The following is a 12,507-nucleotide window of genomic DNA, read 5'->3' as shown; positions in this document are numbered from 1 at the left end:
TATATTTGACCTAGGATAAGCAAGGGACAAACCCTACTTGTGAATTTGGAAAAGTCTGTTCAGTTCAGTTTTCCTGTAAGGACCTATTTGTTGTGAAGTGACCCTGATACAAACCCTTGCTCTCTTAGAAATGGTATGAATGCCTGCATTTATGCAACTTCTCAGAATGCGGGGAAATGTGAATACCATTGCAGCTTATTGCCAAATTTATATTTTATATTAAATGTAAGAGCTTGAAAACATTGTCAAAAACAGATCTCAAAAATGCCACATATTTCCTTCCATAAGTAATACTAAGTAAGGAATGATTCATTTCTGCTTGTAAAGTTGTGAAAAATAAATATTTGATGATATGACAGTCATCTTTGAAACATAGGCTGCTTTTGAGAAATTCATTAGATTCTTTTATCGTTTTTTCTTAGAGAATATTGAAATTGCTTCTGAAATAATCAGTGTGTACTACCAAAGGCAGGGGAAACGTGATATGTCAGTATGAAACCAAAGGGCAATTAAGGGTGGGCCTGTGTACATAATTTAATAAATTTTTCTTGGCTTTCAAGAACTTCAGTCATTGCCATGTCAATTCAGAAAGAGAAGAAAAATACAAATGAAGAAAACTTACTATGAAAAGTTTGCCAATTACAATTCTCTTTGATTGAACAGCAAGACTGAACTGATAAGGATGTAAGCAGAAACCAAATTTATTCTTTTCTGCTAGTCCTTGTTAAAACCTAACCCTAAGTAAATACACTTATTTTGCCAAATAATCTTTTTTTTCCTTTTGCCCCTGGGTGAAATCAGGTGTATCACAAAGTGTTTATAAACTTTATTTTGGAAAAAAATTTCCAAAATTTCTCTATTTCCTTCTAGACTCAAAAATGGTTTTATTCAGGTTATGATGTCCCTAACAGGGAATTAATCACATGATTTCTTGGGTGGGCTTCAGAAAAGCTGGGAGAAGTGATAGTTTTTAGTCTGTTTCTTCCTTTCTTCCTTCCCTACACTTCTTTTTTTTTTTTTTTTTTTAAGATTATTTATTTATTTATTCATGAGAGACATAGGCAGAAATATAGGCAGAGAGAGAAGCAGGTTCCCCACAGGGAGCTCTGATGCAGGACTTAATCCCAGGACCCTAGGATCACGCCCTGAGCCTAAGGCAGATGCTAAACTGCTGAGTCACCCAGGTGTCCTGTCTTCCTTCCCTACACTTCTCTGCAAGGAGAGGCATTTAGGGGAAAGAGGCTCAAGCTTAGGTGGGAGTCACAGTTAAAATCTGTCCTTGGTTTTCTCTTAGCTGGAACATGTACAGACAAGCTCATGAGATATTCTGGGTTTCCTAAACCATTTCTGCTGTGGGTCTCTTGACTGTAGGTTCCTTGGGGCAGGTTCTTTCTTCCAAGTCTTTCAAATTGGGCACAGACCGCCCAATCCCTTGGCTTATACGTATGAACTCTGCACAGATTTTCTTTGTTGGGATCTCTTTATCCCTTTGGGTGATCTTTTGGATAATGTCCCCTTTAACATGGATTTAGAGGAGTCCTTCTCTTGGACCAAGCAAAAACTCATATATTCTTTCTTTCTTACAGATGGAAGGGCAGCAGTCTACCAGTGTAGCTCTGATTCTCTTTGCTACCCAAGACAAAACTTCAAGGTAAGCACATTGTCTCCATGTATGCAGAAGCACCTGGCTTCCCTTGATGTTGGACGTGGTAAGGAAATTGACATAGCATACATTTCCCCCCATCCTGTCAACTCTCATTTATATATTCTAGAAGTGGAACATCAAAAATGTTGTTAAAATATATTTTATAATCTCTTAGCATGGCCTATACAGTTGGTCTAGCACCTCATTCTGTAATAGAGTTTGGCAAATTTTGACCTACTGGCCAAATCTAGCTTGCTAACAATTTTTTTTTTTTTTTTTGTATGACTGGTGTTTTAAGAATGATTTTTATAATTTTAAACAGTTGGGAAAAAAATCAAAAGAACAACATTCTGGGACATGTAGAAGCCATGAGAAATCCAAATTTCAGTGTCTATAAAGTTTATTGGAATATAACCATGGCCACTCATTTGCATGTTATCCGTGCTGATTTCCACATATAATGGCACAGTTGAGTGATTAAACTTTGCAAACTGAAAAGCTGAAGATAGGTACTATCTAGTACTTTTCAGAAAGAATTTGTTGACCCCTGCTATAGAATATAGTATACTTGGCATCTGTTTTATTGTTCTTGGCTATCAAGTTTTAGATGAAAGAGTAAAAGCAATATCTTATTGCTCTTCATAAGAAAACTGTCAATATATTATTACTCTCTTTATTTATGATTCTTGAATCTTACCATTATCCATCTAGATAGAGATTTTCAAGAATACAGACAAAAAGCTATGCTTTCTCATTGGGAATACTTTAGGCTGGAAATGGTATAGAGCAGACTTCCAGAATCATACATAATATACAACATTTAACCTCTGTTGCAACTCAAAACTTAGGATGAAAGCATAAATTCCTATGAGCCCCAAAATGTTGGTGGCCTGGCACACCTGGGTGGCTTAGATGGTTAAGTGCCTGTCTTAGGCTCATGTCTTAGGTCATGATCTCCAAGTCCTGGGATTGAGCTCCACGTTCGGCTTCTAGCTCAGCAGAAACTCTGCTTCTGCCTCTCCCCTTGCTTGTGTTCTCTCTGTCTCTCAAATGAATAAATAAAAAACCTTTAATTTATTAACTTTTTAAAAGATTTTATTTATTTATTCATGAGAGACACACACAGAGAGAGGTAGAGAGAGAGGCAGAGACATAGACAAAGGAAGAGGGAGAAGCAGGCTCCCTTCAGGGAGCCCAATGATGGACTCCATCCCTGAACTCCAGAATCACACCCTGAGCTGAAGGCAGAGCTTAACTGCTGAGCCATCCAGGCATCCCAATAAAACAAAACAAAACAAAACAAAACAAAAACAAACAAAAAAACCAAAAAAACCTTTAAAACAAATGTTAGTAATCTATTGGCAGTGCCTGCTGGGATGAGTACTCTAGATCTGCTAGTTTGGTTTCAGCTGGGTTTGCTTTTTTTTTTTCTTAAAGTTATAAAAGGGTAGAAATTTATGATCAGGATGCCTCAGCAGTTTAGATTTGAGTATGTGAACTATGTAAAGAAACAAAACAAATCACAAAATGGTAACAAATAAGAAGAAATGTTAAGCTGGAGAGTCATTATGTAGGTAGAAATTACCAGCAGCCCTACTGCCATGGCATTCCACAAAATAATTTACATGATTGTTTCCAGAATTTGAAGTTTGACATAACTATTAACTATATGAAAAGTCTTCATAATTTAGACAAAAGAGAGAAATACAACTCTGCTCTGGCCCCCATGGACTACTTGATGGTTTCAGAGTATATCCCTCATTCCCTCTTTGCCCAGATTTTCCTAGACCAGAGGCACACTGGCCACCCTTGTTTTTGCCTGTAAAAATTTTACCTCTTCGTTAAGACTCAACTCAGTTTTATTTCTGCTGTGATATTAATTGTGCCTTCTCTTCTTCTCTCATGGCATTTTATTATCTCTTCTCTTGTTTCAAAGCCATATTTTGATTTGCTATATAGTTAGTTTGATGTGTATCTCTTTGTCTTGTTTTTAAGTGCAGGAACCATAGCTTAAGTGTTTTGTCTTCACCACAATACTGGTACTTAGTAAGTTTCACAAAACTAGCTCTAAAAAAAAGGCAGACTTTGGGCACCTGGGTGGCTGAGCAGATTGAGTGACTGACTCTTGATTTTGCCTTGGGTCTTGGTGTCTGGGTCTCAGGGTCATGGGATTGAGCACCATGTCAGGCTCTGTGCTTGGCAGAGTCTGTTTGAGATTCTCTCACTCTCCTTCTATCCCTCCTGCTTGTTCATGCTGGAGCATGCTCTCTCTCTCTCTCTCTCTCTCTCTTAAATAAATAAATAAATAAATAAATAAATAAATAAATAAATAATTCTTAAAAAAAGGAATAAAAGGCAAATTTTTAAGATTAGTAAGCTATTGAAGCTTAATAAAACTTAAGCATAAGTCAAAAAAGTAGTTACTTTTTAATGTAAGCTTCTATTCAAAGTTACAGTTTTTATTTTCCGGTTTTTGCAGAAAAATCAGCTTTGCAATGTGCAGTTAGCTACTAGGTATTATAGTTACTGTGCAATGAAAGCCGGTGGATGCTTTTATTATTTATATATTTATTTTTAATTTTTGGAAGATAAACCTGAGGAAGAATCTTGAAGAGTTTGGGGGTTAAAAAAATAGTATCTCATATGCATCTTTATGAGTTGGACTAAGTTAGAAGTTCAGATGTCATTCATGTAGGCCAGCATGCAGAGTGCTTTCAGATGATGCGGTGTTTCTGTAAACAATGGTCTGACTACTTACTTTCACTGGAGTTTGAGTTGTTGATGGGCTTGGTTTGCCTAAGTAAGCTTTGCTAGAGTATGCTTTTGCAAGACATTGTAGAATTTCCTTTATGGAGTTGTTTCAAGTTAAATATCTACAGGTTCTGCTTAGGATAGTTTCAGGAAAAAAAAAAAAAAGGATAGTTTCAGGCTCAGAATCTCACATAAAAATGTAAAATTGGCTATGCAGATGGTAATTGAGTTCCATTTAGCCAGTGCTTACAATTTGACTTGATTTTATTTGTCATCTTTATTCTAAAAAATGCCTCTATTAAAATGGTACCAAATTATTATATAAGGACACTGGTCCTAAAAAAAAAAAAAAAAAAAAATTAAAAAAAGATGATCAGCATTTTCTGACTAGGCGTTTAAGCAGATTTAAGCAGTATATTGTTGACTAGTTGAATGCTAGTTGAGTAAGTAAAATGACAACAAAGTAGAAAAATAACAGCATTGTAAAAGTTTATGATGTTTGCTCAAATCTATTTATTGGTATCTATTCACATCTAATTACCCACATTTCTCTATTGTAGGCATGTTATAAAAAGAAAAAAGGAAGAACGTAGGAAGCCTTATTATCTTCTTTTATTGACTTCACATTGAATATGGTCATTTGCAGACTTATTTTGGAGTTTCTCCATCTCATATTCCAAGGATAGCCAAATGACTTAATACAAACGCTCCCGAAGTATTATTAGTCATCGGTTTTGAAATTTTCCTTTCAACAGTGTTCTAGACAAGTCATTTAATTTTCATACTTTAATTTTTTCATTTTCTGAATACTAGGACTATGACTGTTTTTATGGGACTAAGTGAAAGTCCATCAAATTTTATTCAAAATAGATTTGAATTTTTTAAATGAAAGTATGAAGACTATATTACATACAGCATCGTTTTATGTAATGACAATATAAGTTACTATACTTGTCTATTCCAGTGTGTAAATCATGTTGTCGTTTATCTCATCCCCTGCAATGACTTGCTTGGAGGGAAGTAGGCATTTTACTCAGCATCTAGTCTTATTCACATTTTTGTGGACAGTCTGAAAGACCTAACACCCACCCATCATCCTACATATTGGTTTGTGTGGAAGCATCTGTGTGAGAAGTATGCTTTCTTTATCATGATACAAAGATTTAAGGTAGAAGGTGGAATGTCATATGATGTAAATGTTATCATATAGATAATGATGTAAAGGTTCTGTGTATTTCTTGAGAGAGAGAGAGAGAGAGAGAGAGAGAGAGTGTGTGTGTGTGTGTGTGTGTGTGTGTGTGTTTTCTCACATTTGAGTTTTGTCCCTGAACTTTCTTCATTTCATGTTACACACGAGCAATCCTTTGTTCAAGGGAAGCTTGTCACTATATAACCAGGGAACAAAGGTATCAAAATTTGGCTTTTAAATTCTAAAGCAATGGTTCAGATGTAAGACACCAAAATTGGAAGGCTGTACATCCATACGGAACCACCTTTCCTCTCAGAAGAGATGAAGATCCTCTGAGTTTAGGAGGGGGAGGGAAAGTGAGAAGGAATAGTAGAGTAAGACACTAAGAAAGGTCTTTTGGAAGGAGGTGGTGCTGGAAAACAGATCTGGAAAACAGAATTTCAGAGGGGATTTCTTTTTGCAATCTTGCCACTCTAGGAGCACATTTCCTGAGATGCTGCCCTGGGGAGATAAAGAGGAAAGGAAGTGAAAGTGGAACAAACTGAGTTTGCTCTGCAGGGTTCAAGTTCAGCATAAATTAGAAATTTTATATTTTACACTTCTAGATGGAGTGGGACTTCCAGCTAAAGAGTGAATGCACTTTTTATAAAATGTAAGAAGTGAGATTTCTTGCACCCCTCTTTGGGTTTTACATCCTGTGAAGACTTTAACTGTCAGTCAGTTTCAGAACAAATAGCAAAGGTGACTCCTCAGGATTTTTTTGCTTTTCTTTCCTGTCCTCTAAGGGACACTGTGCTTCTGATTTTCTTCCACTGGCTCCTTTAGCTGTCATATTGAACCGAACACAGCTCACACAGCCATCACCATCACGGTATCTTCTACCCCATATACATATGCATACTATGCGGCACCTTTCCTTTCTTGATAAGCAAAATCTGTTGACTTTTCTACTGTCCAATTCTTATAGGGCACAATGAGGTAATCTCATAAACCAGGCAGGTTCAACTTGTGTCTTTCTGTAGTGACATACATGAGCAATAATGTATTTTCATATCTGTCATAATAGCTCACTAGGTTATGATTCTTAGTTCTTAAGTTCAAGGGTAGGTCTGTCAAGCTTTATGATATAGATGTAGAATGTAATCTGGAGGGAAAATATTTCCACACTTGGTTTTGATCTCACACACCACCACCATGACCTCAAATTTTTAGCAAGTCATTTCTCATTATGTGCTACATCGTGAACAATTACATACTGTGGAACAATTAATTCCTTGAACATTTGCATTTAAATAGGGGAACTTTTAAAAGCTGTGTAATTTGTGGGGAAAAAAAAGTTGTGATTATATATTAAAAAAAGACTTTGTTCAGTAAGGGGAAACAGATAAAGGACTAATGATAAACTGAGAGAAGAATTGTGTAACATCTAAAAGTAATAAGGACACTCCTTTCACTGTAACCTTTTCAAAATTTTGGATATATATATATATATATATATTTTTTTTTTTTTTAAAGATTTTACTTATTTATTCGTGAGAGACACAGAGCAAGACAGAGAGAGAGAGAGAGGGAGAGAGGCAGAGACACAGGCAGAGGGAGAAGCAGGCTCCATGCAGAGAGCCCGACCTGGGACTCCATCCCAGGTCTCCAGGATCACAACCTGGGCTGAAGGTGGCGCTAAACTGCTGAGCCACCCTGCATTCTTATTTAATACTTTAGTTATGTACCTTCAGACAGTATATCATTATATATTCAAATCTATATGGATGGTATATACATCTGTATGTGTATATGTAATATATGTGTATAATTATATATACATATAAATAAGTACAACATATACTGTATATAGTACATATATACATACACTATATACTAATGTATACAAATATAAACACACATAAATGTGTGTGTACATACATACTCATATATATATCAAGGGCCATTGCTTACTATTATTCCCTGACTTATCCATTTTCTGTTTCTGTTTTTGAGTCACTCATTATCTGGTTAGAATCCTTTCTTGTTTTTCTTAGATTCATAAATAGCCATCACATTTTCCCTTTTCCTAAATAGTTAAATGATGTATTGGCCAAGTATAGAATTCCAAAGTTGCAGCTTCCTTTTTATGACTTGTATCTATACTCTCTCCTAGCTTCATGGACTGCAGAAAAATAGCCTAATATCAGTCTTTCAGCACCATTTTGCTATGTTGGAAGTGAAGGATATGGGTACATTAAGATCTAATAATAGAAGACCAATTTCAAATACCCCCTGGGCATGTGCACATCTCATAATATGCAATTTTTTTTTCAGTGCTCAGGCTTTAAGTCTATGCCAAAGGCTCCAAGCCTCATCTCAGGTAGCCTTTCACAAAACCAAGTCATCTCTTACATTCCAGTAGCCATTAGACCTAGGCAAGGAAGGTGGATTGGAACTGTTAATGGATAAAAGTGGAACTGCATATGATTGCCATTTTCCCAGAATCCTCTATTTCTTTGTTGACTCCGTCTTGCAATTTTAAAGAGCTCACACTGTTTTACTTAGTCACTACAAACCTGTATACAGACTTAATGCTGAATTATTCACTTCTGTGTTCAATCAGATAATTGTTACGTAGAATGTAGTCTAGACCCACGCTGTTCTACTGGAATCTACAACTGCTTGGCTGTGGACCCAGAGGTATATAGCTCTACCTAGTTTCACCTAAGCAGATTGCAAGTCTCAAGTGAACACTTCTCAAAATAGGAGAATAATAATGTACTGAGGGTTAAGAAAGAAATTGAAGAGTAGCTCTAAAAGGTCCTTAGAAGTTGTTTTCCTTTGAGTGGGCATGACACTAATGGAACAGATAATAAACTCTCTTTAGGTGCCAGAGAAGGGCTGTTTTCTACTTATCAGGTATTTTGAACCAGGATAGTCCCCAGGCATGCTGAAGAACACACCAAACTCAGCTGTTATGTTTTCAACACTAGAAATAGGACGGAGCTGCCCATACAGATGTGCAGTATTGCTCTACACTGGGAAAAACAGCCATTACATTACTGATTTTCATTCTCAGTCTTATCAAATTAAGGTACAGAAATATGTGTGGAAGTTTTCTTCTCTAGGGGAAATGATTTTAGAACAACAAAGACAGGAATATGGTTTTGTGGACATTCTTTTTAACAAATCTTATTCAAATGCTGACTATCTGAAAAATGGGGAGTGTGTGAGGAAGGAAACACCTCACACCCATGGGATGCTCAAATACTAAATTCTACTGCTTCTCACTTTAGCACTGGTGAGCGCTGCTTTGTTTAGTATATTGACTCCAGATGTTGTAAAATACCCAGTTCATTTAGGAGAGCTCAGATTTCCTGCACAAATGCTCATGGTTACACTGTCTATGTAATACACATGCCCTGGTACCATAACTAATGGCTACAACATGTATATCTGATACAGTACTTGCATTTTATTCCCAAATAGGTACTACTCAAGCTACTGGGGCCTGATCTGTCTAAAACCTCAGTGATCTAAATTTAGAGGTAGTACACTGAAATATTTGAACTACACCCCCGGACATATGTGTTGAATGTATTCAATGATGAATAATTCCACTTATTCTCCCCCTCATATAATCCTTGTGAAAATATGTAAGTATTATTATTGCCAGTCACTTGCCTAAGATTACACAATAGGTAGTGGAGCTGGGATTTGAGCCCAGTAACCCGATTCCAGAATCAGTGCTCTTCACTACCTCATGAACTTTGAAGCTTTCTAATAATTACCCTGCATCCCAGTTTTCTCAATATTGAAATAGGGATAGGTAAATTAAGGTTAATAAAACATTCAGAACCTGATACATATTAAGCATTCAAGAAATAGCTGTTATTGTTATTACAATAATTATTAAGTATATATTATATACCAGGTATGACACAAAGCATTTTATTTAATATATATTAGAGGATATTAATTAAGGAATTACAAAAGGGCTCTGTGCTAGCAAGAAATGTAAGATGCCTTGGAAAAATATGAGGGCTTAAAAATATGATGAGGTTTGGGAAAGCTTCCCTCTAGACGTTATACTTAAGCTGTTTTCTGGAAAGTCAACAGGAATTTGTAAACTGGAGAGGACCAGGGAGAAGAGTAATATATAAAAATGCTATAGACTTATACTGGGGGTGGAAAAGGCAAGGCTTCCTGGTCCAAGGTAAAGATTCTGGGATTATTTCATGAGCAACCAAAGGTGGTTACAGGATTTCAGACGGAGACTGGAATGACCAGATTTGTATCTTTTTTTTTTTTTTTAATTTTTATTTATGATAGTCACACAGAGAGAGAGAGAGGCAGAGACATAGGCAGAGGGAGAAGCAGGCTCCATGCACCGGGAGCCCGACATGGGATTTGATCCTGGGTCTCCAGGATTGCGCCCTGGGCCAAAGGCAGGCGCTAAACCACTGCGCCACCCAGGGATCCCTAGATTTGGATCTTTTAAGATCCACTCTGAGTGCTGTATAAATAATGAATAGAGCTGGACAAGAGAGGATAGGTAGAGATCAATTAGGAATCTATTTCATCAGCTGTTATGAGACATAATAATCCTGTAAATAGAGGTAATGACACTAGGGAAGGAGATTCTTTCTTTGTGGATTCAGGAACCATCTAGCAATAGGAAAGAAATGGATTGTCAAATTGTGTCCATAAGTCTAGTCTTTTTTTGTTGTTTTTCTTTCTGCTTGCTGCTAAAATAGGAACCTAGTGTAGCTACTAGCTCTGGGGTGTAATTCTTTCTGGATTATACCTGTCTTTCTAAGCTTCCAACCCAACTTTCCTGTTGTCCCCTTCTGCATTATCATTTTTGAACTCTGCTTTAAGCGTCCCTCCAGTGTTAGTGCCCTACTTTACTTACTCCCCCTTCCCACTATTCCATTTTGAGCAATTATTTTATTTGATAAAAATAATTAAATTAGGGTGCCCGGGTGGTTCAATCAGTTAAGCATCTGCCTTTGGCTCAGGTCATGATCCTGGGGTCCTTGAGTTGAGTCTCATGTCAGGCTCCCTGCTCAGCGGGGAGTCTGCTTCTCCCTCTCCCTTTGACCCTCCTGTCTGCTTGGGTTTTCTCTCCCTTTACTCTTCTTCACTTATCATTGAAAGGTCAGAATGGTTTTAGAGCAAGAGTACACAATTAGGCTACGCTTCAGGAAGATCAACTTGCATTGATAAGAAGGATGATGTGGAGTGCAAAACAGTTTTGAAAGTCTGCACTAGCAGAGAAATGGTGTGGTAAACAGAAAAATCACAAATTAAAGGTTATGTAAATTTGTAGTTGAATCTTGCCATGATCATTTATTTGACAGATATTTGAGGTTCTATTAGCTACGATAATGAGATGAGGTAGATTTGCAGGGGTTGTTAAGGGCCAAATTATTTTCAACCTTCTAACAACCATGGTATGAAATTTAGCTCCTTTATTCAAAGTACAGTAGGATGGCACTAGAAGGCTTTATTTAACATGGAGAAGCATTATATAAGCTTTCTAAAAGATCACTGCAGTACTTAGAATTAAATATGATGGTTTGGTGGAAATCAAGACTTTGCAAAAAGAAAACTTTATGAAATCTGATCTTTAATTAGATACTAGAAGGTACTATATTAGTAGCCCCAAAATGTGATAACATAAAGTAAACAAAGCAGAGCTCTTATAACATTAAAACATGATACTGGAATAGAATGCCAACTGAAAGGATCAGATAATTTAATGGAGAAAAGTTCCTGGGGTAATAGCACAGAAAGGTCAAAAGCACAGATCATGATAGATAAAAGACAGGGAAATCAGAAGGCTGCTTCAGCAGGTCCATTCTCAAATTATTGGCATTTTAAAAAGAGAAAAGGGAGTAATATAAATTGTTGAGGACATAAGTGTCTCATAACCAAATATTTGAATTGCTAGGATTAAAGGATTTACCAAGTAATCAGCAGAAGAAATGAAAATGATACATATCAGGGAAACTTATTGTAAAATTTCATAACATTTCAGATATAACTTCCAGAATTAATAAGAGTTTCATGCAAATTATGAGAATTTCAGTGGTTTCAGATTTTTTAGCAGTGATGTGTAAAATAGAAGACAATGGAACAATTCTTAAAAAATTCTGAGTCCAATGCTTCCCATTCTAGAATCTAGAATATTTTGCTTTAGATTATCAATTAAGAATAAAGATAGATAAATTTTCAGATAAGCCAGTTGTTAAAAAAAAGATCTATTCTGTGTTCTTCCTCAGAAAGTTATTAGAGGAGGTATTCCATGAAAATGAAGAGTAAATCAAGAAAGAAAAACCATGGGATCCATGAAACAGAATACAAATAATAGAGTAGTAGCAAAGAGAATCTTCAAAATTATGATGGAGAGTGCTAGAGTGATGTCTGTGAATGAAGTTTAGAGTCTAGCTTGTCCATATAGAATAGGTGAGAAGAAATAAGTAGTAGAAATTTATTGAAAGAAATAAGTAGTAGAAATTTCTTAAATAAAAGAAGATGCAGTTGAGAATGTAGTGTGTTTGAATGTATTGAAGAAAAATTTCACTGCTGGTGAAGAGTGGGGGTTAAATTTATTAAGTGTCCAGAATAACCATGCATGGCTTGGTGACAGGTATCATTTATGCAGTCAAAGTAATATAAATGCTGCATATATAGATATTATATAGAGATATGTATATTATAGATATGTATATTTAGATATATCTACCTAAAGTTATAAAAAATATGTCAGAAGGATGAAGGTATAGAAAGTAAATACATGGTTTATGGAGAGGAATGGTAAGAGCCAAATCTTCATTTCTATACATGGATGTAAATAGATAATACCTCAAAATGAAAAATTAGGAAGTAGTATGATTATCACGATTGCTTTTGCTTATAACTAGACTCAGTATTC

At 36.0% G+C, this 12,507-nt stretch overlaps 1 long non-coding RNA gene across 1 annotated transcript in view; it reads left to right on the top strand.

Moving 5' to 3' along the window:
• Window positions 1-12,507, top strand: part of LOC140640852 (uncharacterized) — a 428,058-nt gene that overhangs the window by 67,420 nt on the left and 348,131 nt on the right. The window contains exon 2 of the long non-coding RNA XR_012037460.1: window positions 1,587-1,651. This is a non-coding gene — a long non-coding RNA (uncharacterized lncRNA). The remainder of the gene's footprint in view (window positions 1-1,586; window positions 1,652-12,507) is intronic.

This window comes from Canis lupus, chromosome 10 (genome assembly GCF_048164855.1).
Source record: "Canis lupus baileyi chromosome 10, mCanLup2.hap1, whole genome shotgun sequence".
Classification (NCBI taxonomy): Eukaryota; Metazoa; Chordata; class Mammalia; order Carnivora; family Canidae; genus Canis; species Canis lupus.
Note: the sequence above shows the minus strand (reverse complement) of the source record. Positions and strands in the feature narration are given on the sequence as shown.